The sequence below is a fragment of the Uloborus diversus genome, chromosome 10, assembly GCF_026930045.1.
Source record: "Uloborus diversus isolate 005 chromosome 10, Udiv.v.3.1, whole genome shotgun sequence".
Lineage (NCBI taxonomy): Eukaryota > Metazoa > Arthropoda > Arachnida > Araneae > Uloboridae > Uloborus > Uloborus diversus.
In genome coordinates this window covers 113,483,898-113,510,350 of record NC_072740.1, presented here as the reverse complement: position 1 = coordinate 113,510,350, position 26,453 = coordinate 113,483,898, and positions in this window count along the sequence as shown.

The following is a 26,453-nucleotide window of genomic DNA, read 5'->3' as shown; positions in this document are numbered from 1 at the left end:
TTTTGACCTAATTTCGTCACATTGCAATGCATTCTGGGAGTTGGCGTTTCACTCTTGTAATTGCTTGGTAAGTTATCCAATTATCCTACAGTAATTATCCTAAAATATTCATAAAAAAGGTCAAAAAATCCAGTCAATGAACACATCGTAGCGTGCATGGAATATGCGATAATTTTTGACTTCAGAATATTGTTTGCAAAATTACGTATATGCAGTATGAATTGGTGGACTGAGGACGTGCAGAAAGTGTGACCAGAAGGTCACTTGTAGAAAATCATCGATAAACTACATTGTCATCCAAGTTGTCACCTTAAAGATGATATTTTCATTTTCTAATTACTGTCAGTCCATATTCCATATAAACACTATCAAAATATGATTAATAATAATGTAATAAAAACTATATTAAAAAAAGGTGCTGCCGGTCAGCTACATATTTACCTTATTTCTACTTTTAAAATTTTCATTATCCTGCTATAGTGTCAGATATTCATTTCAATAAGAGTAACGAATTTGAGTACATGTTAGATTCATAGTTTTTGATTGCCCACTGTGATTGGGCACAGGCTTCGTATTTCTTTAGTATCAGGTTTGAATCTGCAGTTCAAGTGTTCAGCCGGAGGAATTTCAAGACAGAAAACCTTCAGGGTCCTTGTCACATGATTGCTGCACAAGATCCATCAAACGCCTGCTTGGCACAGACACTCTGAGACAAAAAGGATGAGATAGTTTTTTTTCCCGAAAAGTATTGGTTTTCAAGAACGCGTACCTAAAATAACACTGAAAATGTGACATATCTGTATGAAAACAATTTCACAATAAATTTAGTTAATTTTTACTTATATTCAGAACACATTTTTCCTGCTGCTTCCGAACTATAATCGAAAACCACAAAATTTGGCTCCACCTTCTTACCTTTAACTTCCCTCCCCCCCCCAGCGTCGGGGACTTTCAGTATATTTAGTTATTAATTACTTCTAAGAAATTTCTTACTGAGGAAATGCTGGCTTTCTGAACTTTCTTAGTTCATTTTTGTAAAATAATGCAATGGGTCTGGAGCTAATTCATATTGTATAAACGTAGTTCTGCAAATCTTCGTCGGATTTCTTGGTAAGAGACTGTTTATAAATGATGTTACACTTTTTCTCAACATTTTGACCCCTCCCCATTTGTCACAAAGTACTTTTCATAAACTAATTTTTATAAACATATTTGTATTAAAAAATGCTTGATGTTACGCTTCTTACTCTTTCCCTCCCCCTTGTCACAAAGTCACAATTTTACGACCCCCCCCCCCAACCCTTAAATATCATTTGAGTTGTAGTAATACAAAAATACCTCTTTATTGTCCATCAGGTTTGTCGAATTCATTGAAGAAAGAGGAAGTGCGCGATCTTTTCAAGTCAGTTTGAAATTTGTGAATGGCAAGTGTTCCATTTTTTGCCATGAAAGTGCGTGTTTGAAATTCTGTAACTTTTCATTGGTTAAATAAAATATAACTGAGTAGCATATCAAATTGAAGGAAATTGAATGCTCTACAACTTTGTCATTGACAATTTTCATGACTACTGATCCTGGGAGGCACTAGGAGCAAATTTTTGACAAAAAGAGAGAATTTTTCCCCAAAATCATCGATTTTTCATAACATATACCCAGAAAATTATTGGAAATTTGACACATACAGTGGCTCCTAAAAGTGTTCGTACACCTACGACTTTCAATGAAATAGGACCCTATCCATTGGTTGGAATTATTATTTCGGTATAGGTATTTAATTAAAAGATCTATGATTAATTTTCAACAAAACAACATGAAATTTTTTTAAAAAATATTTAAACTAATTTTTTAAAAATCAAAAACCAAAAAGTGTCAGAAATTTTATCTCACAAAAGTCTTCGTACACTTTAAAAAATGTCTATATATTATTGAATAATCTAACTTTTTACTAAGTAATTATCTAGTAGAATGTCATGAAGTATCAACAACACCTTTTAAACGTCTGGGAATACGAGGGCTATCCAGAAAGTAGATTACGTTTTCGTCTGTGTCCGCTAGGGGCGGGGCTAGCGCGGCCATCTTGGGGTCAAAGCGTTGCGCAGCTCAGTCTGCATCTAGCCGTGCTAGTGAGAGGTTCGTGCTGTGTTCGTTCAGATACTGTGACGGTTTGAAATGTCTGCGTTAATTGAAAATCCCGCGAGCTGCGAGGTGCGCGCAGTAATAAGGTTTCTGACTGCAAAAAACTGTAAACCGATAGAAATCTATCGGCAGCTTTGTGAAGTGTATGGGGACAACATTATCACTGAAGGTGGAGTGCGTCAGTGGGTCATAAGATTTAAAAATGGCCGAACCAATGTTCACGACGAAGATCGAAGTGGGAGACCCAGCATAGTGAACGCCGAACTTCTCGAAAAAGTCGATGCTAAAGTCCGGGGAAATCGAAATTTCACAATAACGGAACTTTCTTTAAGTTTTCCACAAATTTCGCGAAGTTTGGTGCACGAAATCATCAGCGAAAAGCTTGGTTACCACAAGTTTTGTGCAAGATGGATTCCAAAAATCTTGACAGAGGACCACAAAAATCAGCGAATGGCTGCAGCGTTGAACTTTTTGGACGCTTACCATAAGGATGGTGACTTTTTACTCGATCGCATCGTTACTGGTGACGAAACATGGGTGAAACACGTGAACTGTGAAACGAAATTGCAATCAATGCAGTGGGGGCACACAAGTTCTCCCCAAAAACCCAAGAAATGCATGCAAACAATGTCGGCAAGGAAGATCATGGCGACTGTTTTTTGGGACAGAAAAGGTGTGATTTTGGTGGACTTCCTGGAAAGAGGCACTACAATAAACTCTCAAAGGTATTGCCAAACTCTCCAAAAACTCAGAAGAGCAATTCAAAACAAGCGCAGAGGAATGTTGAGCTCTAAGATCTTGTTGTTTCACGACAACGCCCGGCCCCACACGGCAAATGTCACTCGTAAAGTTCTTGAATCTTTTAAGTGGGAGTTGTTTCCTCATCCACCGTACAGTCCCGACCTGGCACCGAGCGACTTCCACCTATTCCCAGCAATGAAGAAGTGGCTGGCTATGCAGCGTTTTGATGACGACGCACAGCTGCAAGAAGAGGTAACGGAGTGGTTGAAGGCGCAGGCGGCCGAATTTTTCGACGAAGGAATTTCCAAGCTCGTACATCGCTACGATAAATGCCTTAATTTGTATGGTGACTATGTCGAAAAGTAGTATTTGAGTGTGGCTTTCATCTGTATATAATAAAAAAAATTTCCTATACTTTGTTTATTTTTTATTCTAAAACGTAATCTACTTTCTGGATAGCCCTCGTAGATTTTTTTCTTTTTTCTTTCTTTTTTTTGCGTAATTTCTGAGTAAGTGTTCAACCACACTTCGAGTGTTACTGTTTCTAGCTCTATTTTCGTTTCAAAGCCGTATTTTCGTAATCTACCCTCCAGATATCTCTAAATATGTTACATTAAGTTCAAACCTGGTGATTGAAGGGGTATTTTCTAAACTTTAGGACAATTTTTGTGGCACTAGACGCAAACGTTGAAAGCCGTGTGCTTCTTATCGTTATCTTGATAAAAAACAAAGTTGTTCCCGATAACCAATTTTTGGCTAAAAGTTTAAAATTGGTTTTTAAAATATTTAAATGAACAACATGATCTATTATTTCATTAAAAAATTCCAAACTACCAAGTCCTGATGCTGATAAGCACCCCGCACAAGAACCCCTTCACCTCCTGATAAACGAATCCAACTAAGTTCTTAAGATCAAATTCCTCATTTTTTCTTCTATTGACAATTATACAACAATTTAACCAAAAACGTTGAATTTAATTTCATCTGTAAGTAAGATGTTGTTCCAAAACGCTTTGGAGCTTATTTATCATTAATTTTGCGACAAAAAGCGTAAGCTTTCCGTTTTTCGCACGAACAAGAAATTTCTGCGGGAAGAGTTCCCATTTAATCCAGTGAATCAGAGAACTTGGCGAACAATTTTAGGTGAAAATTAAATGCAAGTTTTTTCATTAAATTCTGCAGAAACTGTTACAGCACTCAAATGTGTATTTTTCATAAATTTTTTAACTGTAAATATCCGATCATGCTTTGTCAACTTTGCCGGTTGACCTTTTCTTGCCTTGTTTTCGGTCCGATTCTTTTCTTTAAAGCATTTTATCAAGCACTTTACTATAGAATGGATTAACTAATTTAGAGACATTTCAAACCAATTTACCTCCACTGTGAGGAAAAATATTCAAATTTCGAATGGTGTTTGTGATTTTTTATGAATACCCGCCATTTTAAAGCAATAAGCACAATATTAAGGAATAAATAAACGGAACATTAAAGCCAAATGACTCTTAAGGGTCAACGCAATGCAAAAATAAAAATAATAATAATAAAAAAAACGACACATGATAATTTTCATCTTGAATTAATTCGAAAATATTTGAGTGTACGATGACTTTTGTGGCATATTATTTCTCTGTCTCTTCGTTTTTTGACCCATTTCAAAAAGAAGATCCGTCAATATATTTAAAAAATTACAGGGTTTTATTTAGAATGACATAGGAATGATGTGAAAAAATATTGGACTTCATATTCAAATTCAGTCTCGTGTTATTTTGGTTTTACTAAAAAACTTTAAAGTGTACGAACACTGTATGTGTAGAAACAGTTTCATAGTACGTATTTAATAATTTTTATTTTAAACGCATTTTTTCAACCGTTTCCGACATTTTCTCGAAAAACCCAAAATTTTCTTCCCCCCTCCCTCCTACCTTTAGCTCACCCCCCAGGGTCGGCTACTTTTAGTATGTTTACTTACTAACTACCCCTAACAATATTCTGAAGTCAAAAATTATCGCATATTCCATGCACGCTACATCCCTGTTTTGAGCACTCATTGACTGGACTATTAGTATTTATTGAAATTTGTACGTGGGATTGGTCCTCTTTTGTTTATTGTTACATTTTTGTTCATTGTTGTATTGAAAACACATTAAAATTGAAAACGAACTGTTCGATTTGGTTTGGAATTCTGTATAAACTAACTTTGAGTCACCTCCACGTTAGGCTTAGCTAGTGTAATTTTTTTTTGCAAAAGAAAATGTGTGTTTGTTGACATTTGTTTCTGAAAACGTACTTCCTTTATTTCCGTTAGACAATTGACAAAGATGACCAAAGCATTTTTACCAGTTGAAACTTACATAAAAAAAAATTCCACGGTAGCTACAGTAAAGCAGATGATAAATACAGCGCCTTGATAACTAGAGCATAGAACTTTGAAGCTTTTAATTTCAACGTTGAATATGTTACATGGTTATGTGTTTTCATTCTTTTTCATTAATTTTACTAATTTAATTCTGGTGAACAAGTGTTTTTTTTGTTTAATAATTCAAAATGGTTTTACTCTGCATTTTTATTTTCTTAAACAAATATGCCACTAGGGCTCGACCGATGGCATTTTTTGGCCGATGGGCCGATGCCGATTGTTGGCCGATTGTTCAAAGATGGCCGATGGCCGATGGCCGATTGTTTTCCTCCAAATGGCCGATTGCCGATGGCCGATGGCCGATGTCGTTGGCCGATGGCAAAAAAAAAATCTAACAGAAATAAATTGATAAGATTGTCAGGGATTTAAAGGATCATTGATTCATTTCACTTTACTTCCTTTCTACGAATAAGGAATTGTAATCACAAAAAAAAGGGATAAAACCAGATTTCGACCTAAGTTTTTATTTTACGATCACCCAATTTAAACTTCACAAGTTTTTTCGGCACATCTGTACATGCGTATGTACCTAAGAACATATAGATGACCGAAATATCTATTTTGAACGCCTCCATAGTTAATTATCGCAAAGTCTCTTGTGATGGCTTCATGCGCGTAAACTTGCGTCACTCAAAAACGTTATAAAATAGTAAGTTGAAAACTCATACGTACGTATCATCTAAAAGTTCGAGGACAAGTTGTTTAAAACCTTACCCTGAATAGTTCACATTACCGAAGTACATCTATCTACAAAATACTCACCTTGAACGACTATGCACTTCTGCCAACGTTGATGTGACAAAGAAATAACATAACGTTTCGTCGGACTTAGCTCCGTGTGACTTTTACCTGTTCCCAGCAAAAAAAAAGCATTTGCATGGACACCGCTGTCTTCCGTCAGGAGAAGATAAAGCTGCATCACAGAAGGTAGCGAAAAATGGCTTCCAGGAGTGTTTCCAAGAGTTATATGAAAACTGGCAGAAGTATATAGTCTCTCAAGGTGCCCTTTTGAAGGTGGATGCGCTTAGGTAATATGAACTATTTTGGGTAAGATTTTATACAGCTTGTCCCCCGAACTTTTGGATCGTACTACGTACAATCTGTATAGGGTGTAGTTATGCTTCTCCTTTTTTGACTGCTGTATGATGGAAGAGAAAGAACAACAGCAAAAAAAAAAAAAAATGAATAAATAAATAAATAAATAAATAAAATAAAAATAAAGGAAGAAAAACAAAGAGACTGTTATTATTAAGAGACAGGCGGTGTTAATAACCAATTGTTTCTTTTTTTAAATTGAACAAATAACTAAGATTTCAGTAATATTGTAATAATGTATGGATTTAGGTACACTAAACATCGTTAAAAAACATTAAATTATGTTGTTTAATCATTCAAAAAAAAAAAAAAAAAAATTAAGAATAAAACTATAAAACCGTCAACAAATTACGCAATTAAAGTGGAAAGATTGCACGTAGACATTTTTTAGTCATCAAATTAAAAAAAAAGATAACAGATAAATTACAATACTAAATCATAAAAGAAATATTTTTTTCTTATTTAAAATTTATGAATAGAAAATTTTGCATTTTTCAAAAAACTAAAACAGTGACATAAATTTTGCTGGAAAAAAAAATTGCCATGCGAGGTTCTTAAAACGCAGCTATAAACAAAATCAATATTTACACACAGTTAATAACTGAATACATATGACTACTTGATCTGATGTTTGCATACATAATATTGAACAATTAGATTGTTTAATCTTTTATGAAGCTTTACAATTAAGTTCAAATTAAATTGTTCAATTTAACAGTAATTTTCTGAAATTTAAAAAATTGCATAATAGAAAATCCTTGAAACTTTTCTATAAAAACGAAAATAACTTATTCATTGATTTTATATAAATACATAAAAATAGTTACTTACAACAGAAAAAAAAATCGATCGCTATTAATGATACAAAAAAGATGGCGCATTACGAAATATAGGTGAAACAAGTATAAGAAATACGCAAGATGATATTTCTTGACCAAAATAAATAATCGCTAAATATTTAAGAAGTGCTTGGAACGACGAGGGTGTGTTAGGGGGGGGGGTCACCCTCTGATTTTGGAGTGACTCACAACTTTAAACTTCGGCCTCACTTTTTTAGTACAGAACCGCTACCACCAACGCCTCGGAAGAGTTTCTGAATCTACTTCAGCACTTTCGAAGAAAAAATTCAAAAGTCCCTTTGGTTTCCGAATTGTTTCCATTCAAAACGTCTTTAATCAATTTCTGACAACAATAGATAAAGCTTGAAAAAAAAAATCTCTAATTTTAGGAATGGTGTTAGTTTTGAACAACTCAGAAGTACAACTAGAGTTTAATTTCAGAAACTGTTCGATTTGGAGGAAGGGCACGCAAGTGTTCTCGGAAATACAAAAAATAATCGTAAAAAATAGAGTTCAAAATAATCATAAACATTGAGCCAGGAAAACCCTTTTAAAACTTGCACCCGAGTTTGTTTTGACGTGCAGTGGCGGATTTAAAATATAGCAAATGTTGCAATTGCGCGAGAGGCCCCATAACCATAGGGGAACCGTAGGAGTTACAAAAATGCTTATGATAAATGTTTTACAACTTCTGTGCTAGAGAAATAGGGCCCCAAAATGTATTTCGACGGGCCTCAAACTTGTACCTCCGCCGAAGCAATACAGAAAAGACTGCATTACTGTGATTCATATTACAAATAGTCGAGTCCCGACTTACGCGAGGAATGCGTTCCAAGACTCCTCGCGTAAGTCGAAATTTCGCGTTGTGAAAAAATATATGTATACAATTTTTTAAGAAGCATATCAAATTCTTTTAGACACTTATAAACACCCCTAAAACTGCTTTGTAGCATTCCTCAACTGTACGGTACAGTTTCTTACGTAAAGAACTGAACTTATACTGTATTTAAAAAATAAAAGACTGTTATTCAACTTGAAATACGTAAGATACACAAAATAAATGATCAATGGGAGGGAAAGACATAAAATAAAACATAGTACGCACATTATTTAGTAATAATAAAATGTTGTACTATAACAGTACTCTAACAGTAGATACAGTAACAATATGAGTTAAAAAATAAAGATAATGATGATTTATGCTTCATTATCAGATCGTTGTTCAGATCTAATACATTTTTAAATACGGTTGCTTTGCCTTTTCTTTTATAACGTTTCAATTTGTAGCAACACAGGCCCTCTTCCTCATTTCTCTAATCCACAGTACAAGATCAGCTTCCATTTTAATAACATTTACTTTGCTAAACTGCTCTGCAAGCTTCGATATTGAAACTAAGTTCTGAACTTTTACGGATATCTTTTTGTTTTGAATTTTAATTGTATGCGTATGGAAGATTCACTCATACTTATTGTCCGCGTTACCGTCGACGTTTTGTAGTTGTTCAAGCATATCGAGAATCTTAGCTTTTTTTTTTTATCAGAAACTTTCTTTTTCTTCCCATCTTCACGAACTTTAGATGAAGATACCATTATATTTCATCAACTTTAATATGTAAAATGAAAAAAAAAAAAAAAATAAATAAATGAAAGATGCTGAATGGTTATTGGATACACTAACGTGACACGTAGACTCGTTTGATATGGGAACTTTCGCTGTCAGTGATGCTTAAAGGAATGTAATAACATTCACAAAATCAATATTTAGTTGCTAATATAAAGCTGATACTTCCTTCCAAAAAATTCGTGTTGTCGACAAAAAATTCGCGTTAACTCTAAAATTTGTTACTCATGAAAAAATTCGCGTTGTAGCCATTTCGCGTAAGTCGAATCGCATTGTAGCAGGAGTCGACTGTATCGAAAAATTAAAAATTACTGTCATTTCAACTGGAATCTAACAAAATGAAACAAAACCGGTTTTGCCATCTCATATTTGTTTCCATGGTCTCCGATTCGGCAATATATCACCGAATGATCGTCAGTCTGAGACGCTATATTAGTTTAGCATTGAAATAAGTAATTAATAGCCACAAAAAATGAGTAAATAGGCTTTTTAGAACACCCGATCGAAAACAAAAAGTGAAGTTCACAACTGGAACGTACGCACACCCCACATGCGAAAATTTAGCCTTCTACAGTTTAACATTTTTGAGTTATGAGTTATGAGAGATACGTACATCCAGCCGCAAGAAAAACGCAACAATTAACTTATTTGGTACCTGAATGCTGTATGAAAAACTCTTTCAGGAGTGACTAAAATAGAAATTTATACTGAAATTTAAGTAAACAATTTTATATGAAAACAATAACTCCCGTTACTTTGTATTAAAAAGTAAAACAACAAAGGTCCTTTTTTTTTTTCAAAAACATCTGCCAATTCCATCGGCTTTTCGATGTTTTTTAAGGCCGATGGGCCGATGTTTCCTGCAAGTTAGCATCGGCCGCCGATGCCGATGGCTAAATTGTTGAACCATCGGCGCCGATGCATCGGCCTGACCGATGCGTCGGTCGAGTCCTATATGCCACCCCCCCCACCCCATCTCTAAGTATTGATATTTTTTTTCTTCTTCCACTCTACATGTAATATTTTATTCAATATAATAATTTATACAGTAGCTCTCCCAAAAGTGTTCGTAACACTTATCATTTTCAATGAAATATTGCTCTACCCATTAGGTAAAATTAATATTTTGGAATGGGTAAACAATTGATCTACTATAATTAATTCTTAACAAAACTACATGAAATATTTTAATAGCAAAATAAAATATGATTTTGAAGAAATTAATGATCAAAAGTATTAAGAACTTAATCTCACAAAAGTGTTCATAAAAAATATTTTTAAATAATTTTTTTAACAACCTTTTAAACAAACCCATGAAAATCGAGGAAAAAAGCGCTTAATGCAATAAAAAAATAAATGCAAATAGTGGCTATCAGCTTTTGGTTCGGAAATGATACCCCCCCTCCTTTTTTTTTTGTTAGGCTCGTTGACCGGACTTATTAAAGTCGCATCCCATGTTGTTTTCTGTTTCTGTTTCTTTTTCTTTTTTTTGAATGGTTTTACTTGCAAAATAAAACATGAAGTATAGTAAGTATTAATTTAATACAAAGCATTTTAAATTACAGAGAAAATATTAATTTCCATAAAGAACTATATCTTTGTGTTTTGAAATTGAATATTTTCAATATTTTTTCAGTTTTTCCGAAATTTAAAATAAGTTATTGAAGGAAATCTTGATTTAAAAAAAAAAGGTAAGATAGCAGCATGTTTGAAAAGCGTTCTTTGTTGTTTATTTTCACATTTAGTGCGCTAAATTTTATGTTAATTTGTATTACCTGATTTGTGATAATTATGAATTTTTCCAATTTTTCCATTATACATGGTTTCTACAGCTGAAATAAATGCAGCATTAATTTTATTGCCATATTTGCTGCCTCAAGGAATTGTCAGCAAAAAAAAAAAAAAAAAAAAAGTAAATTTCCGGTCTACATTAGACTAGACTTCAGAAGCATTTCATAGATGAACTACCAATAAGTCCAAATTTAAGTTAGCGTAATGGTTTTAGCTGTATATAAAGTAAAATGTCTTTATGTAAAATTTCAATTGAAAAATTGAAAAGAAAATAAAAACTATATGATAAAAACTAGCAAACTTTGCTCGATTCGCTAGTCACTATTTTCATTACATACCTTTGAATCTCTTACTTGCAATTCTGTATTAGCGTTGGCCATGGTTGCATTAATGCTTATGGAGCTATCTTACTAGTAAATCAGGAAGGTTCTAATCAATTATGTTATATAAAGATACCTAATTTCCCTTGAAGGTTCCAGACAGGTAAGTATGAAGTGTGTACCAAAGTATGAAGTATGTATTGCATGCAATAATACAGTTCCTGTATTAAACATAAATTTTGCCGAACAAGCATTCTACATAGAAGCAAAATTAGTAAGACAAATAATCCGTTGAAAAAAGAAAACGGTAAGCTTTTTCTCAATATTATCTAATTTCATTTTCTATATCTAATTTTCAAACAAAGATATACAAACTTAAAGCTGTCCATTTCATTGCACTATTTCTTTAAAATTTATGGTATTAGTTTGATAAAATTTTTTTTTTTTTTTGGAATTTTTTCATGCGATGCAATGAAGAAGTAAATCTTCAGCAATTTTCCCATGAGCAAATATTGATGTAACTGCGCATAAAAGTTACCTATGACTTATTCTTCCAGAACCCAATGTCTGCTGAGGAATTCGCACTTCTATATTCCCAGTAGGGCTAGGCGATGTAGGAATTTTTACATCGTGATGCTTGGCAGACCTTACATTGCGATGTAGTTCAAGCAGTTTGCATTATTCCTCCCGCTATAGGCGGCAAACTCCCCCATTAGGAGAGTTTTCCTTTCAAAAATCCAAGCTTTTGTCAGATCTTTCCCAAATTTGGCACGAAAACTACCCTACGGGAATTCACAAACATCAAAAGACAAATGTACCAAATTTGGAATAGATCCGACAAAAACTCGCGCGGGGGATTCCCCCTGCATAGCGGGACTAAAACGGGGAAATTCTCGAGCATCAAAGGAATTCTGTGCCAAATTTGGAAAAGATCTTATAAAAACTGAATTTTGAAAAGGAAACCCCCCGTCTGGGGGTTGCCCCCAATAGCTAGACAAAAACTGTTCAATGAGAATTCCTGAGCATCAAAGAAGTTCTGTGCCAAATTTAAAAAAGAGTTCACAAAAATTTGGTTTTTATAAGGAGAACCCCAATGGGGGTGCCCCCCCATAAAGGAAGGAAAACTACCATCCTTGAATTCCCGAGCATCAAAGACCTCTGTATAAAATTTGAAAAAGATTCGACAAAAACGTGGCTTTTATGAGGAGCACCCTATGGGGTCCGCAACCCATAGAGGGACGATGAATTCCCTAGCATCAGATGACTTCTGTGCCAAGCAAAAAAAAAAAAAAAAAAAAAAATCCGACAAAAACTTGGTTTTTGTAAGGAGAACCTCCATGGGACGTTGCCCCCCTCCCCCCATAGAGGGACTAGAACTATCCTGTGTGAATTCCCGAGCATCAAAGGACCTCTGTACCAAATTTAGAAAAGATCTCACAAAAAACTTGGTTTTTATAAGAATAACCCAAATGGAGTTTGCCCCCCCCCCCCATAGAGGAACGAAAACTGCCCAATGAGAATTCCTGAGCATCAAAGAATGAACCTCTGTGCCAAATTTGGAAAAGATCCAACAAAACTGGATTTTTTACAGGAAAATCTCCCTAATGGGGTTTAGTTAGATACCATGGAGAGTTTATGGGGCCGGACTAACATGCGGGTTTCCGTTCCTTTTTTTTTCCGCTTGGAAAAAAAAAAAGCTTGGATGTAGCAAACTGGTGGAGCACACCGATTTATCGGTATAGAGAAGAATTCTAAACCGGTGTAATGATGTAGAGTGTACTGTACACCGGTGTTTTGCGATGTATCGATGCATCGCCCAGCCCCTACCCAGATATTATATTTCACACATTGTTGTTTAAATTGAATCTGCAATAATTAGTTTTACATTTTAAAGAAATTCTGTTTGTATTTTTACATTAATAAAAAATTGTTTAACATCTTTTATGTGCCTCTTTTTTCAACAAATACTTGCCTTTTGCTTAAGCGGGAGAAGGAGGTGCAGACCCGTTATTTCGATTTTTTTTCCATTAATGGAAGAGGGTGTATACTCTTCAAAAATGTTATAGAAAACCAACTAAAACCATGGCCTTTCGTACGTAAAGACATAAATGTTCAAAAATCAAGGGGGGGGGGGGAGGTCAACCCCATAAATGGCATCCCGTAAATGACGGGCCTGTGAGCGTGATTATACGCATCAAAGCGGGAAATTATGGTGGTAAGATTCTGAAGTAAAGATTTGACTAAATTTTATAAAATACAGTCGAAGCTTGTTAAAACGAACTTTAATGGATCATTAAAATCGATTATTCTTAACAGAATTCGTCTTATCCGAAAAAAAAAAAAAAAAAAAAATGGGACAGGGATTGCAAAAAAGTCCGTTTTAGAAGTAATTCATGTTAAGCGAAAAAAAAAAAAGGAAGAAAGAAAACTAATTAGCTCAAAAAAGAAAAGAAATAAATAAACTCAAAAAATTACGAAATTAACATGCTCAAATATGACGAAATTAGTACTCTCAAAACTAGGAAAATGATTGTCAATTTGACGAAAGTAGAATGAAGAAATATTTCGTTACATTTGACAAAATTCGCATCTTCAAACCAGAGACGAAAGCAGTTTCCTCATTTTGACGAAATTTTCACTCGGGGCATATTCCTGGAAGCGATTTCGTCAGAAACGAAGAAAATTTCGTCGAATTTGAAAGTCCATTTCTGAGAGTGTAAAGGCCGCATAAAACAATCGCTCAAAATTACACTATTAAGCACTCGTTTTAAAGATACAATGCAAAAAAAAAAAAAAAAAAAAAACTGTAAAACTGTTTTAGGTTGCGCGAAACGATGCGCAAAAGGTGTTTTTTTTTTTTTTTTTTACACGGGAAGTTTCCAAGAAAAACTCACGACTTCAACCTGTCGACAGCCATGTTCGTTGATTTTTCGTTTACTGAGGCTGGATAGCTAAGCAAGAATTCAAATTAAAGGCAAGTACCAATTATATTAATTCCTTCCCTTTCCTTAAAAGGTAGTTTTTTCCATGATCTGTACTGTGTGTAAAATAACGGTGTTTATTTTGACATCGCAATTCGTATCCTAATATTCGTTGATGTTGACTTTGCAATTAATTTTAGTTGCAAAGAAGTAGCGATTGCTTTATAGCGAAAAGCCGAGTAGTTGTTGTGATTTTAAACATTTTATCGCACCTATGAGAGTTTTTAAACATTTTCTGAAATTCTAATTAGATTTAAAAAGCAGTCGACTCCTTCCTTGATCATATTTTAAGTTATTAGAACATTAAAATTTGTTTGCGATTACATTTTGTGTTACATACCGTGTCAGTACTTAACATTCAAATCTTTATATTTTCTAGTAAATATTTAACGTATCGCGATTAATATTTTTTTAAATTCTTGTGTTCAGTTTTAAATTCTTTAATAATTTGTATTTAAACATTTTAATGATAAACTTTACAATAACACGCTTGAAACAAAGTCAGTAACTTTTATCTACCATGCATAATTCGATGAAAAAAATAAATAAATAAATAAAATAAAAACGTGATCGAGACACATGCAAACCATACCAAGTTTACTTATATTGTTTTCATGTGTTCTGCTAAATAATTTGCTGAGCAGGACATTCTGGAAGTATAAGACTCTGAAATCTGAACGACTAAAAATACCCTGAAATCTAGAGCCATCCTTCGTACTTATCTATCAAAATTTAAATAATAAAAAAAAGAAAAGTAAATTAATTTGAATTCTGAAATTTTGAATTCAAATTATGTTTTTCGCAATCACGAGCTGCGACAGGACCCTACTCATTGGAGTTATTGTTTCTAGAAACGGCTCCTTGTTCCCCCAAGCCTGCCTGTGGGACAACTTTCCGCTGCTTTTTTTTCCGTTTTGGATTTCTTGACTGATCGAAGGAGTTATTTTCCAGATAATTTCAGTTAATCGATCAAAGAAAATAAACATTGTTCTTAATCAACAGTCTAATACGTAACCTAACGTATACGATACGATAATACGTATACGATAATGTATATGTAATACTAATAAATACCTTTGTGCTTGAAAACTAAATGAATGAATTCCAACGTTTTAATGCACAAAAATTGCAAATTACTGCAGACTCGTGTTTCGCGGTTATAAACAATTACCTTTTTCAATGAAACGAAGTGTGAGCTTTTGGATGAGAAGTCATCCGTCTTTCCTCGGATGACTTCTCATCCAAATGCTCAGGCTTCTTTGCATTGAAAAAGGGGTTCCTTGTAACTCCAAAACACGTGTCTGCAGTAATTTGCATTTTTTAACCGACTTCAAAAAGGAGGCGGTTATCAGCGTATGTATGTTTTTTTTTTGTCCACTCACAGTGTCTCACCTAGTGAATCGATTTTGATGATTCTTTTTTAATAAATAGAGAATGGCTCAACTAAAGTCCCATTACTTTGATGATGTTTGTTCATCAGGAAAAAAGTTATGGGTAGAAAATAGTCAATTTTATGCAATTTCCCTGTTAAAGAATGATTAAATATAAACAGTAGCGGATCCAGACTATGGATTTGGGAGGGAAATTATATATATCGAGGGTATATGAAATGTATTATTACGAGGGTATTGAAATTACAATAGAATCTCGTTTATCCGGCCGTCGTTCGTCCGGATCAAATTTTCTGAAAAAACATTTTTATCATTACATAAATAACAATTTTAAATTACGCTAGCAATAATATAGCTATAATACGCCCAACATTCGCTTTTACTTTCGTTAAATGAAAAGCTCCTGTACAGATTTTACAATAAATTACAGTGGTTTAAAAACGAGACGGTCCTTGAGAAAACTCCAAAACTACCGTAAAAAACCCCACTTTAGGCTATTTTCTTTTTTTATTTTTGGTAACGTAAGTGGAAGACAGGGAGCAGTGATTTTTTTTCTCGAAGTTTTTTTGAAAGTTGAAGTCACTGGTGACGTTAAGGAGTCGAGTACCAAGTTGGGAGAAGGAGCGCAGAAAAGTGACTCTCTTCTGGAAATGTTTTAGAAATATTTTCTCTATAAAATTTTTTTAAAAGTTTTTCGTGGATATATTAGAGAAGAGTGTGGGAATCGGGGTTTTCTCTCAAAAATTTTGCATAGCAAAAAAAACGAAAAGTGAAATTTTAAGTTTTCTTTGGCCTCTTAAGGGGGTCATGACACCCTTTTGGCACCACGCTTGGGCTCTTATCGATACACTTGAATTTGCTACCCGAAGCAAGGGTCCTGACTGGCTTACCCCAGAACCGGCAGTTTCTCAGACTCAATGTATTTTAGAATATTTTTGTGTAAAGATTTCTCCGGCAGTGATAATACACAGTTTGATTCATTTACAGAACCGTTTTTGATAGGGTGGTTTAGTTTTGACATCAATTACAGTCATCTGAGACAAAACCCTCAGAATCATCTATGATTTGGAAAGGGAACGTTCTTCTAGTTTCCGCTTCATGAATTCGCCCCCCTCCCCCGGCCAATGATAAAAACTTATTATTGCAAAAGTTTTTTTACCATATAACAGTAATTGCTATAGAATGTTGAATGAAGGCTTCTCTGAAGCATGCATCATGTTTATTCCTCGTAATTGCTCTATAGTGGGGGCAAACTTAACTTGGAAGCGAAGAGAATATGGGATTGCTTTACAAGCAACTTGTATTTTGTGAAATATAAATTAGTTTAGGAAACCGTTTATATTTAAATGGTTATAATTAAATTAGCGTGCAAATGGATCCCAGAGAGGAGCAAGGACGAATTTTTAGTGCCAATCGCTTAATGTTTAAGCTGTGTTTTATAGTTTTTTTTTTTTTTTAGTATGAAGCATTTTTATGAAAAAAAAAAAAAAAAAAAAGATGAAGTTTCGTGATGGTAACTTCGTACTATTTCTGAAATGCATACACTATAAAGAATAAAATAAAATAATTTTGAAAAAAAAAAAAAAAAAAAAAACTAGAAACGGACTTTAAAATTGCTCTAACAAGTGGACAAATAATTTTACTCTTTGAACACCATCGATAATACTTTTAAACGTAGTTTTTGAAGTTGGTGCAAAAACTATAGATAAAATCATCAGTAGCAATAATTCAACTAGTACAACTATAAATTTAACCAGGCCCAGTTTCTTCAATACAACTCGCATACATTATGCATTGATTAACAGCATATTTGAGTAAAGGTATGAATGTTTCGTTCCAAACTTAGGATGATTTTCTTAAAAACTCTGAACGAAGTATGGTTGCACATGATTTTACGTTTTGTTTTTACGCCAACGCCAAAAATTACGTTTAAAAGTATGGATGGTGTTCAAAAAATTTATTTTTTACTTTTTAGAGCAGTTTTGAAGTCGGTTCTATTTGTTTTTCAAAATTATTTTTGTGCATTAAAACGTTGGTAATTCATTTAAATATCATACGTGTTACAAAATCCTTCAACAATAACTAAAATGACAAAGATTTAAAAAAAAAAGTTTCCGAAACCAGTATAAGTGCATTTTTTTCGCATAAAAGGTAAAACGTAAGATAATACATGAAATACACCGCCAGCTCGGCCAATTCCAGCCAAGGACTGCAGTTTCGTGCTTATTAGCACTCATCAGCCCGGCGTAGGAGTGACTGAGCTGAAGATGGAAAAACTCTTAAGGAAGCCTAGAGTGCCGAACAAACTTGTAGCTAATACAGAATTGGCACTGACCAGACTAGTGACCGAAGCAATGGTTCAACTTGATGTTACCGCCCTATAACTTATGTAGGGCTGTAACTTACTGAATATACCTGCCTTGCCTTCAATATTCGAGTTGAACTGAACCATTGCTTCGGTCACTCGTCTGGTCAGTGCTAATTCTGCATTAGCTACCAGTTTGTTTAGCACTCTTGGCTTCCTTAAGAGGTTTTCCATCTCCAGTTCATTCACTCCTATGCCGGACTGATGAGTGCTAATAAGCACGAAACTGCAGTCCCCGGCTGGAATTGGCCGAGCTGGCGGTGTATTTCATGTATTTCTGCTTCAGCCCTGGCTATAGGGCGGTAACTTACTGAACGTAAGATAATATTCATTTTTTTTCTTTTTTGGAGTTCTTATGTAATGTATCTAAATAAGGTCTTTAATTTTGCAGTTTGCTGCTAAACAGTTTCTTTCTAACCTTAAAACAACATATTTAGCTTTTAAATGGATCCCTAAATAAACGATCCAATTACTATTTAGATAGATGTTAAGCGGTTTCAAAATAGAAAGAAATCCCAAGGCAACCTTAATTTCAGATCATACGGAGTCATAATTTCATTTTTTTATCAATTTAAGAAGTTTTTTTTTTGGGAGTCGGGGGGGGGGGGGGGGAGAATTGACCCCTTCACATTGAAACGTTCATTTTTTATATATAAGTAGGCATTGTTTTCGCTGTTTTACAATTAAGGGGGGGGGGGAGGAGATTCAATTGATAGATAATTTGTTTCTCTAAACAAACAATGTCTTCCTAATTTATGCTCCCGCAACAAGTTTCATAGCTTAAAGCACTGCTAAAGGATGTTTATATGCAATTACGAATGTGCTGTAAATAATATAAACCACTGATATTTAACCTGAAGCCTTTCAGTTGTGAGTGGCTTGGGATATAGTACCTAAATTTTAAAGTTACGAAAATGAGCAAAATATATTTAATCTGTATTCAGCCAAATGATAATATAATGAAAAATGAACCTATTAGTTTTTTATGGGCTGCTTAATATTGTTATTAATTTTGTAGGGGTGTTTCTTTCGGTTGCAGATTATAAAAAGTATTTTTGAACGAAACAAAATATTTATTAAAACTGTGACTTTTTTATATAATGCCAACATTATAAATTTTAGGTAAAGAAACAGAAAAACTTTATATTTTCCGTTACAATTATGTGCTGACCAAAATATTTAAATAAAAACAAGAATGTAGAATTATATTTCCAGAGATCAATACATAGGCACTCATTTGATAACGTTTAAAAAAAAAGATACATTTTAAATTAACCATTAAAAGAAGTTTTTTTCATAAACAAAACCATTTCAGAAGAATTTTGGAAGTTTTTTTTTTTTTTTTTTACTATGCCAGTATTATAAATTGAAGGTATAAGATTAGAAAAAACTACATATTTTCCGTTACAACCTTGTGCTACCAAAACAGTTAAATAAAAGCAAGATTATGGAACTATATTTGCAGATCAACACATAGGCACTTAGTTAACAATGCTTGAACGAAAATATACATTAATTACAAAAGGACCTCCTTTGACATATGTTTTTTTCTTTTATGTACGACCACCATGGTGTTGGAAATTTCATCCAAGTACTCCCACCACTTACAATTAACATTTACGTTGAAAAAAAGGAAAAAGAAAAAAAAAACACCCATTCAAATGTAAAAACATTAATTTTCTAAGCCGGGGGGGGGGGGGGCTTAACACTGATCCCCCCATGACGGGCCTGGGTAATGGATATAAATTTATTACGGAAGGGGAAATGTATAGGGAAAATAACAAAATACACAAATGTAAATTTGCAATTTTTTATTAAATCAACGGGGGGGGGGGAGGGGAGCCCTCTTCCCATTTTTGTTGCCTAAGTGATGGACTGGGTAACTAGGAACCTTTATCAATGTAAAGATCATCCTCAGACGGATGAAATTTCATTCATAAACTCACATCTTTTACATTCAAAAAAGGAGCTCTTAATAGCTCCGAAACACGTGTCTGCAATTTTATTCGGATTGTTATGCATTGTAATGTTGTTATTAGTGGATTTAAGCATTTTCAGCTTTGAAAACTTGTTTTAAACCGAGAAATGTTGAATATATAACTTTCATTTTTTCTGTTATTCCTCCCTGCCCCCGTGTAGTATTTTTGGGGGTAGCAACATCCAAATTAATTTTCCTCGTGGCCAATACCGTTCCGAAAACTAACTCCTATAATTGTATCATAAAAATTTAACGGAAAACCACTTGCCCCCAACACAGTTATAATCTGGCTCCCCCTCGCACCCCTGCAGCTTTTTCGGGGTTGGCAACATCCAAATTCAGTTTTCTCGTACCAATACCTTTCAGAAAAACTAACTCCGGGGCCGTGGTAGCCCGATCGGTAGAGTGTCGGATTCGGGGCCGGAGGGTCCTGGGTTCGAACCTCGATGGTCGAAGACCCACCGTCGTCATTAAAGGGGACTGGGCGACGTTAAATATGCTCGTGGTCTCAATGTCCTCCAAGTGAAACGATACCTCTGGGGGTGCTAGTACTAGGTAGCTATTATCTCCTGGACTAGTTCAAAATTCTCATTAACTGTTCGATCCGATGATGGTGCTGCCATCTATCGGTATATAAAATAATGGAGGCAAGGCACTTAGTATGCAGTCCTCGACATAAATACAGTTGTAGTCAGTTGTGACTCTGAATAGGAATAGGAAAACTAACTCCCATAATTGTATCACAAAAAATTTAACGGAAAACCACTTGTCCCCCAGCGCAGTTATAACCGCCCCTGCTCCCCTGCATCATTTTCGGGGTTGGCAACATCCGAATTCGTTTTCCTCTTGCCTATACCTCTCAGAAAAACTCTCTCTCATAATTGTATCACAAAAATGGCACGGGCGCTAAAATTTGACCGTTTGCTCCTCCACTATTTTGCTGAAATTCTGAGGACTTCCATTTAAATTTCTTTCTAACATTTATAAGAATCACGTGCAATTCTCCAGCTTGAGGTGAAAATAAATCCTTAAATAGCAAGGGGTAATATAAGTTTTACATATATTCGTCAAATATTATTGTAAATGTTTAAATAACAGTGCATATGTTCGAATAAAATAACTGGTTGTTAGATTTGATGTCGTCATGATGACTGTCTATCGGATGTTTTCATTAGCTTTCATTAACCGGTAGCTCTATCAGAATTCACCTGATTAGTCACCGGTTAACCAGTTACACCATCCGAACGTACCCCATAATACTTTTCACGAAAAGAATCCCTTTGAAATGAAACGTAATTATTTTTGTCTCTTTTAAGAAGAAGCTCTCAATTCGCGAACGAATTTGCATATGATAATTTACGCACCGTCGATGTGGGATTTCATTGGTCGAGCTTTGAGCTGCGCGGAAAATTTGATCACGCACAAAGAAACAATCTCTTAGTTTCCTCTTGGCTAGTATTTTTGTTGTTTTCATAAGATGTCGGTTTGAAGGTTTTTTTGTTTTCGTAAAGTTAGGTAATTTTGCGCTGCAGAAATCCCCGAGAAAGCAGGGTAAGTTTTGTTTATTCCCTTCAAGTTCTAATCTTGTAATAGAAAGTGTTATTCATAAAACTGATAATGTGTCACAGCAGAGATAATTCTTCCATTTCCTAGGATCGGAACGCCAATGAGTCATTACTGAATCCAGAGTTATTTGCATGGTTATTTGCTCCCAAAAAGGGGAAAAAGTACGAAATGGCGTTCCGGCACTAATTCTTTATTGTGTAAGGAAGGGGTACGGAGTTGGAGGGGAAATGATCGGCTCAGTCTCCTGGAATTTTAGAGCCTTTTACTCAAGACAATTTTAGAAATCCATTTGTTCTGGCGTGCCCACCTAAGAGGGGGGGGGGAGTTACGGAGGAGACTGCGCCATTGAAATTGTAAACGAGGTGTTTTAAAGGTATTTTTCATTTGGGGGGGGGGGGGTGTTTTTCTTACTAAAAATCTTACAAGGAGTTTATTCTTGTTCTAGAAAATGATTATTTTGACATGCCTGTTTTATTTATTAATTTATTTTAGTGTTAAACTTAGTGCATTACATGCGCTCCGTTGTTTTTGATACAGCACTGTATGGTTTGTTAACTGAATATCTTAGGTCGCAAAAGATTCGAAAGAGTACAACCGTAATAACTTGTTTTGATATTTTTGTTTACCTGTCTTTTGTAAATTTATTTTCTTTATGTGCCATTAATTTTTGGTGATTGAAATTTGTAGACAAAGGGGGAGAGGCGGCTTTCCTTTGTATAGAGTAAATATTGGGATCGTATGCCCCCCCCCAAATGATAGCTTTTCGCATATTTTCTTCACCTTTTTTTAACATTTAGGGAAGGTTGTTAATATTATTATGGTATGTTTTTTTTCTTCAAACGCTTTTAAACACGTTTTACCGTATTTTTTAAAAAATGTAAATTAATTGTGCGCATTTGAATTGAATTTAAGCTATGATTTTTTTCTTTTTTGATGCGTTTGGCACTATTATTTTAGTTCTTTGGAAGTGTAAAATGTTCATTGTATAATAATTGCTAACTGTTTGAGTTAAATTCTTTTTTCTACTGGAAAGTGGGACTTTCCTTAGCTCTAGACAAAAAAGGTTTTTTAATTACATGCTTTTTTCTGTTGGGTTAGAGGAGAAGATGGATTTTCAATTAAACGTTTTTGTGAAAAAGATCCGATCGCTAAATCCATCGGGGTTCGCTTCGCTCGCTAATCGGCTAGGTTACGCTAGCGTGGTCGCTTAGGGAGTTAGGCAATAAGCAACAGTTGATGTATTTTTTAAACGTTTTTCAGCTACCGCTACCGTTCTGGTTTTTTATTTATTTGGTGAAACATTTTAAAAATACGGAAATTTTCTTTTTAGAATTTTGAGGGTGTGTAAGCAATTTACTTAATAAAAATTATTTTAAAACGGGTGGGGGGGGGGACTTATTGTTACATAAATTATAAATTAAAATATGAATTTTTCAAACCGAATGTTATTTTATGCTATACCCGTATTTAAAAATGGTTCGTTGAAACGATCGTGTTTTTTTTAAAGATAATTTTTTTTTCAACAGTCACTAATTGCTTATTATCCTCACTTGACCAGAGCTGATGTTACTTTGATTTTTCAGACTGCCCTGATGACGCGAATAAGCTTATTCGGTGTTTTTATTAATTTATTAAGAGGAAAATTTTCGTCGCCATGGTTACAAATCGTGGCATTTCTAGGCTAAACTTAAGCAGATGTACAATTTCGTTTTTTCTGCAAACATCAACATAGATGAAATCTAAACGAGCTGATGTGTGCATCCCATGACTTCCTTTTACTCCAATTTCATGTCATTTCCCCATTACTGGCAATTTCAATGTGATTCAATAGTTAACTCTCTAAATATCACCAACAATGGCCAGATTAAAACCAGATTTAAAAAAAAAATCGCCAAATTTGGCGGCAAAACTTGGCGACCAAAAGACTGGTGATATATCTCCAAGTGTCCGCCAAATTTTAACACCACTTGAGTTTATATCGAAATTAACAATGATTTGCCCCAAAAAGGGGCAAAAGACCCCTTTAGAAACACCCGAATGCCACCAAAAGGGGAGGTGCACAACAAGACCCCACTAGGAGTCTACGTACCAAATTTCAACTTTCTAGGACTTACCGTTCTTGAGTTACGCGACATACATACGTACATACAGACGTCACGAGAAAATTCGTTGTAATTAACTCGGGAATCGTCATTGTGGACATTTCGCGTGTCTATACCTTCTTAGGCACTTATCCACGTTTGGTCGTGTCGAAAAAAAAATTAAGTATTCATTCGGGGGTGAGTAAAATGGAAACTAAGGTCGATTTTTGAGTGAATTTTTTTTTCGCGAATACAATACTTCCTTTTTACTTCCTTTTACAAAAAAGGAATTACTGTATTCGCGAAAAAATTTTCACCCAAAAATCGGCCTTAATTTCCATTTTGCTCACCCCCGAATGAATGTTGAGTTTTTTTTTTCGACTCGACGACACGTGGATAAGTGCCTAGGAAGGTACAGACACTCTTGAAATATCCATTTTGACGTTCCCCGAGTTAATTACAACGAGTCTTCTCGTGACGTCTGTATGTACGTATGTATGTGCGTATGTATGTCGCATAACTCAAGAATGGAATGTCCTAGGAAGTTGAAATTTGGTACGTAGACTTCTAGTGGGGTCTAGTTGTGCACTTTCCTTTTTGGTTGCATTCGGATGCTCTGAAGGGGGTCTTTTGCCCCTTTTTTGGGGGAAATCATTTTAAATTTCGATGTAAACTCAAGTGGTGCTATAATTTGGCCGACCCTTGGCGATATATCGCCAGTCTTTTGTTCGCCAAGTTTTGTCGCCAATTTGGCGATTTTTTCTTTTTAATTTTTGTTTTAAAATCTGGGTTCAATTTGGCCACTGTTTGTGACATTTAGAGAGTAAACATTTGAATCATATTAAAACTGTCAATAATGAGAAAATGACATTAAATTGGAGTAAAAGAAAGTCATGTGATGCACACATCAGCTCGTTTGTAAAAGGAAGTAAAAACACCTGGAGAAAACATCAACATAGTTTAACTTTAAAAACAAGACTTCTGCTAAATGCCAAAATCAGATTGGTAAGAAACAAAAATACATGACGTTGTACGGCTGTAAATAATCTTTATAATAAGTGTAGTGGTGAATATTGGCCACGAAACCTAGATTTTTATTACCTTATCCTTATCCCCTATTCGTTATCGTTTTGACTAAAGGTTCTTTTTTGCGTTTACGGCTCTTTACATTTTTAAATACCTTGAAAAATAAGTCAGACGACATATTTTCTGACTAATAAATAAACTAAAGCCTGCAGTCCCAACATGCTTCATTTACTTATAATTGCCTACATTGTAATGCATTTAAAATTTGTAACCCATTTCCTTGTGTTGTACGTTGATTTTTTTTTTAAATATATTCATTAAAATTATGTTAGTTGTTATTGTATAGGACTACCATATTTTTTTATTTGTTAGTGTTACTGAAAGTGAATTTGGTATTTACTTTTTGCGTTTTTTTCCATACTTTTTTTTTAAAATGGTTACTAAAAGTGCGAAGATGGCTCCCATTTTTTGTGACTGTTAGATTTACCTCAATCATATACAAAAACATTTGAAACTGTCAGGTAGTAAACCCAGGGCCTGATTTAAGTGTAAGTCCAAGAAGCACAGGCCTTAAAAAATTACATTTTTTTTACAACGAATGTTTTTATTTGTTTTGCACTACAAATTTTTTTTACATATTTTTTATTCTAGTGTAAGTTAAAAAATTAAATTGTTATTGCTATCTCTGTTTTAACAAGATTTATGAGTTCCGAAGAAAACTCTCTCCTGTGAGAGAACTATCTGGAGTGACATCTAGCGTAGAATGATACCACTCAGATGTAACTCCATGTTGGTAAGGAGCTCAATATTACTACTTAAGGCAATTATTTTGTTTCTGTTGATTTACAATATTTCAAGATATTTGAATCTTTTGTAATTGTTTATTTATGTAAGTTTCAAATTACAAATACAGAGCTGTTGCGCTTTATTGGTGGCTGGTAAATTGACTAGCATCTTATTATCTGAGCCCAGAGCCTATTGTGAGTTGTCACTTTTGTATCCGTAATATCAAAACAACTTTTTATTACTATCTAGTACTTTATTTGGCTAGTTTACATCAGCGACTCACAAAATACATGCAGCTGACTGTGCATTCTTGAATGACCTGGTTAAGTCAGCCAAAATTTTGACGGAAGGTGATAAACTTATTTTTTTGCAGGTACCCCCCCGCCCGCCCAAAACCCCTTTTTACTCTTTTTGCTAGCAATTGGAGACCAGTTTGGGGAAGGAATAAAATACTTTAAGGTATTCAGTGACATTATCAAAACATGTATATATATCCTAGGTTTACTGCCGCCTATAACCATGCAAATTTCAATGAGATCAACCTAAAAAAAATCAGTGGTGCAAATTGCACAAGATTTTTTTTTTGGGGGGGGGGGCTGGGGGGGGGGGGCTCAGTATTTTTGGATGGTATGCCATTTTTCTTGGGGGATGGAAACCTCTGCAATGACAAAAAGATGTGCAATGGAGCACGTTCTTCGGTTCTGCAAGTCAAGGGTGTCCTCACAGGTTTGTTGTGCTTACAGTCTTAAAATTTCTAAATCGGGCTTTGGGTAAACCGAAACTACGGTTTAGTTAATGCGAACATGCAAATCTTAGATTGTCGTGACACTTGCCAAACTTTTAACTCATCCCTCCAATTCTTTCGGGTGGGGTAGGGGGGGGGAGAGGTTATTTTCTTCGGTTGCTGTAAAACTGTTAGGGGGGGGGGAATTTGGTTGTTTTGAATCTTATATTCCATTTGGAGCTTATGTAAGGTAAGAATTTCGTTTCAGTGCCGCACTTTTAAAAGTTAAAGGTCTTTGTAGCGGCTGAGTTTGATGGAATTATCCAAGGTCATGTTTTAGCTAACTAAATTTTGAAACTGTTGAGGTAAATGTAAGACTTTATTGTTAATCGTTCAATGTGTTCTTTTAAAAACTATTGGAAAACTTTCTTCGTTTGCTGCAAAGGAAGAAGTAATTTAAGGATTTGTCGAATCTAGCGTTTTCCATTTGTAACTAGTAATAGAAAGTATGAAATTCTTTTCAATAATGGAAGGTATGAGTTTCTTTTCAGCGAACGCCGCAATCATTTAGAAGTTTACGAGGGTGTTTGCGTGAC